Here is a 5,245-nt window from a genome sequence, read left to right as displayed (position 1 = left end):
TGCCTGAGCTAATTCCATGTCCCAACTCATCACATCTGGCTGTGGCAAGTTGGAGAGGATCTTCATCGAGTATCTCAAAAATTCAAGTATCAACTTTGAGGAGGAAGTTCACCAGGTTCAAGTCGATCATGAGTCGAGCTAGATCGATCCATTCATCGAGCTTCTAATCAATGAAATCTTGCCAGCTGATCCTATCGAGGTACATCGAATGAGGAGACTGACGATTTGGTATGTGATCATCGACAACCAACTGTACCGTAGGTTAGCATCTTTGCCCCTACTCAAGTACCTCCGACCCTTCGAAACCGACTACGCTCTTCAAAAGGTGCATGAGGGATTTATGGCAATAACTTGGGGGGCAAGTCACTGTTCTACAAGATACTATGGTGAGGATATTATTGGCTGACCATGCAGAAGGATATTGTCGATCTAGTGCAGAAGTATGACCAATGTCAGAGATTTGTCAATGTCCAAAGGCTTCCGTCAAGTCAACTCACAACCATTTCGGTACTATGGCCATTTGATCAGTGGGAAGTCGATATACTCGTCCTTTCTCATTTATCAGTAGACAAAGAAGATTCATCATCGTGGCCATCAACTACTTCACCAAGTGGGTGGAGATCGAACTGCTGGTGCAGATAACGAAAAGAAAAACTATCAACTTCTTATGAAAATCCATCATCTTCCGCTTTGGTCTATCCTGAGTGATCATCACCAACAATAGTTGATAATTCGACAACACCAGGTTTGAAAAATTTTACGCAAAGTACCACATCATCCATAGATTTATTTCAGTCGGGCACTCGCTGTAGGAACCAGATCTACGGTTTCAGGGTTAGATCTTGAAACTTTTTCAAGATCATGCAGTGAAAGATTAAAATAAATCTAAATTTATTTTATAAAATTAGAGAATTCCTAGATCTAAGATCTTATTACATAATTATTACATGGTATTAAATCAGAAACTAAAACATATAGAGAATGAACTACATGTTGATCATATCAACATGTTTCTATGCTACATCTAATGTATGTAATAAATAATAGATCAGATCTATTACCTTGCAAGTTAGACATTCTAACCTTGCTGATCCGAGCTTGAGGATGATGTTGTGAGCCGCACATGTGTTCGCCTCTAGAAGTCATCCACACGAGCCCACGAATCTCAATCAAAAATTCTGCTCCAGAAAATCAACACAGTATGCTAGTACTGCGCTGATCCTTCTTCGATGGTTGATCAGGTGCCTCCTTCTTCTTGATTTGGACTCTTTCAAAGATGAAAAGTAGGAGAAGAAGTTTCAGATCTGAGATACTCTCAGAAAACTCAAGATGGAGGAAGGAAGAGATGAACACAACAACCCTAGAAGAAGACCCTCTTCTTCTTCTCTTTGCTCTCTCTAGACACCCTATCTTGTGTCTATTATATCTCCACGCTCCAATCTTCTTTCTCTCTAATTTTAGAATGCCCCAAATGTCTCTCTTTGATCTATTTTTACAAAAATTTTATGAAGAAATTTTTTTATATAGAGAGATATGATAGAGTCCTTGTCTAGGTCAAATACCTAGTCAAGTTTATCTAAACATGGCAAGATAATGGGTGCCCAACTCTTGGGCACCCCTCCTTCTTTTTGTGTGTAGACCAACAGAAAGGGTGCCTATCAAGTTACATAAAAGTCATGAAAATCTTAGAAAAAATCTGGATAAAATTGATGCAAAAAGAAAAGAGTTTTGGATTTCTAAAACTCTATCTTATAGAATTTGAAATCCAAACTTATTCCTACTTTGATTTGATCCACAACCATCTTCCATGTAAGAAAAAAAAGAGAAAATCTTTTGGGCATGGTGAAGACCTGGGAGAGGATTTTTGTTGCACAAAATAAGAAAAATTGGCGTGGAATAAGAGAGAGGGCATGGGGGGCTTATGTGGTGCAAGGTAGAATCCTAGTCTTACTAGGATTCTATCTTATGACTTGTTTTAATTTGGTTTCTCAAACTAAAATTAGATCAACCCAATTAAAATAAGTCTTAACCCAATTAAGAACCTAATTTAATTAGATTAAATTAGATTTAAATCTATTTTAATTTTTTAATCAAATTAGAAATTAGGTTGATCCAAGACCTAATTGAACTAGGACTAGTTTTTTATTGCACTTGGTTTATCCAATAAACCAATTGGACTTGATCCAATTAAGTCCAAACTAAATTTAATTAAATTATATTCAATTAGACTTAATCTCAGTCCATTGGCTTAATCAAATTAAGCCAATTAGCAATCGAATTACTAATCGATCTTTCTGCAACACTTGCACTAAATTAAATATCAATTATATTGATCATTTAACCCTAAAACGATTCTTAATCATTGATCAACCATCCGATCGGATCGTGAACTCTAATGTGTGTGATCTCATAGGTCTGAACCTAAGTCGGTAGTACAAAAATAAATTTCTGTACCAATCAAAGTGATCATCTAGCAATGGTACCCGATGGTCGGATAGGTCGAATGTGTAGAACAACATCCTTAGAATCCATACGGATATAGTTTCCATATAATTCATCTCCTTGACCAAAATGATCATAGGATATCTTAGAGTTCAACTATCAACTTGATCAGGTTGTCCATATTGTATTTTAAAATATCAAATCCATCAATAGATTATCCTGACCAAGATTTTACTAAATTGAAATACAGCGACTCATTCTTCTCCAACTCTTGGAGTGGTCAATCACATCTCGATCACATTCTGACTTCGCAAGTATTTGACTGTGCCCAGAAGCCTTCCATCACTGAATTAGAAATTCAGTTAGTTCAGTACCAAAGCACAATGAGTTGCTTGTAAGTCACTGAGACGATCTCAGGTCTAAGGGACACTGATACCTATATCCCATCAGAGACATTCTCGACAGCAGAATGCTCTGAAGTTGGTCACATTCAATGATGATGTATTCTTATATCTCACTGTATGCCATACCACACTCCTTGGTTAAGAGGACAACCAACTCATATGGCCTACAGCGACTTATGCTCGATAGAAGCTGTCGTCCTTATTAACAGCCTATCATTTGGTCGTGAACAATTTTAAGGGCTAATCGATAAATCCTCTCTTTATCGAACTTAAATAGTTCTAAGGACTTCATCATAACAACGAAGTTCGTTAGAAGATGAAAATTTATGATGAAAATACCAAAAATATATTTTATTTATTAACAAATCAATTACAATACTTGGTTGCTCAACCATCAACAGCTTGACGATTGACTTTTGGGACATATTTCTCAACACTCGCAATCTAATGGAGAAGTCGAGGTGACCAATAGGATAATTCTACAAGGCCTAAAGACAAGAATCGATCAAGCCAAGGAAAGTTGGGTTGACGAACTCCCCAACGTCTTATGGTCTTATCGAATAACTCCTCGGATCCCAACCAGAGAGACCTCCTTCAAACTGACATTCGGGATGGAGCTGTAATCCTAGTTGAAATCGACCTACCTTCGATCTAGGTGGAGCACTATGGCAAACGGATCAATTTGAATAAGTGATGAGCTGATCTGGACTTGCTCGATGAGATCCGAAGATAAGTCCAACCGAGGATGGACTTCTTATTAATAAAGGATAGCTCGGTACTACAACTTTCAAATCCAACCCAAGATCTTTCAAGCTGAAGACTTAGTCCTTGGGAGAGCTGAAGTCTCCCAACCGATCGAGCAAGAAAAGTTATCCTCGAATTAAGAAGGTCCCTACAAGGTTTCAGCAGTTCTACAATCTGGAGCATACAAGATCAAGAGCCTAGATGGCACGGAGATTTCTTGGACCTGGAACATCGAGAATCTATGGATGTATTATCAATAGGAATGCCTTATAAATAAAAATTTTTTTTCCTACAATTCTGTGTTAAACAGCTCTAACTCTCGGAGGCTCAACCCTTGGCTAAATTAGAGGTCACCTCGACTAGGTCCGAGATGCGATGATGAAAACCCTTGGTCAAGGAGTAAGGCCACCTCGATGAGATTTGAGGCTTAGCAAACAACGACGCTCCTCTGCAATGGAATGGCCTACAACAAAAACCCTTGTCAAGGCCCCAAGTTGCCTCGCTAGGTTTCAAGGTGCAGTGCAGTCAAAATCGTTGATGAGACACAAGGTCACCTCGACAAAATCTGAGGTGCAACAGCAGGAGTACTGATGAGACCAAAGGTAGCCTCTGCTGGATCCAAGGTGTAATGACGAAACTCTTCAGTCGATGGAGCAAAGATATCGCTAAGCCCCACTTCCCTGAGGCTCGTGACATAAAGTGCGGTGAAGCCTCTCATGAAAAACTTGATTGACCAACCGCATCGGCCGAATCAAAGTATCCCAGATGGCAGATCAAGTCAGAGACTCCCCTAGTTTCATCAGATGGGAGGCCGACCTCGTCTGAGGACTGACCTCCCGATGCTGACCTTTCGAAGGTCGAATCCCTAATGAAGCCTTCATGATGGGAGGGGAGAAATGCCCACGACAAGGTTGACGAAACCAAGGAGAAAATCTGAAAAACTCTAAAGAAGTCCTCATCAAGAAGCCCCTCCAAAATAAGTCGACCATGACCTCGATGAGATCGACACTACGGAGGGCAGACAACTCAGGATGTTCCTCCGACTCAGGAAACTTCTCCAGACATCAACAACTTGGTCGCTTGATAGCCGACCAATCCACATCCTCGTCGGTTGGTACCCGACAAGCCGTTATTCAACTGATACCCATTTAATGGAGCCATGGAGTTCGACGACTGTTAGCGTGCCAGCTACAGCTAAAGGGCCGCTGGACTATAAGCTACGATTCGTGGTGCAGACCCAGACGAAACCCGATGTTATTCAGCTGATACCCATTTAACGGAGCCATGGAGTCCGACGACTGTTAGCATGCCAACTAAAGCCAAAGGGCCGCCAGAGTATAAGCTATGGTTTGCGGTGCAGATTCTGGCAAAACCCGACGTTATTCTGCTAATACCCATTTAATGGAGCTGTAAAGTCCAAAAGACCGCTAAAGTATAAGTTACAATTTGCAGTGCAGATCCAGATGAAAAAAGTTGTGGTTAGTCGGCTTGTCCCTGATTGACCAAAGATCAGTTGATCTGAAATAAAGTGGAGATATGACCTTGCTCTGCCTCAACCACCATGCTTCGAACTTGATGAGATGCTCCACAGAATTATGACCCACGCTCCGAAATAACAAGTCCACTGCGTGCACCTTTCGAGAAGGTCATCAGGA

This window comes from Elaeis guineensis, chromosome 7 (assembly GCF_000442705.2).
Source record: "Elaeis guineensis isolate ETL-2024a chromosome 7, EG11, whole genome shotgun sequence".
Classification (NCBI taxonomy): domain Eukaryota; kingdom Viridiplantae; phylum Streptophyta; class Magnoliopsida; order Arecales; family Arecaceae; genus Elaeis; species Elaeis guineensis.
The sequence above is the reverse complement of the archived record's forward strand: the minus strand, read 5'-3'. Positions refer to the sequence as shown.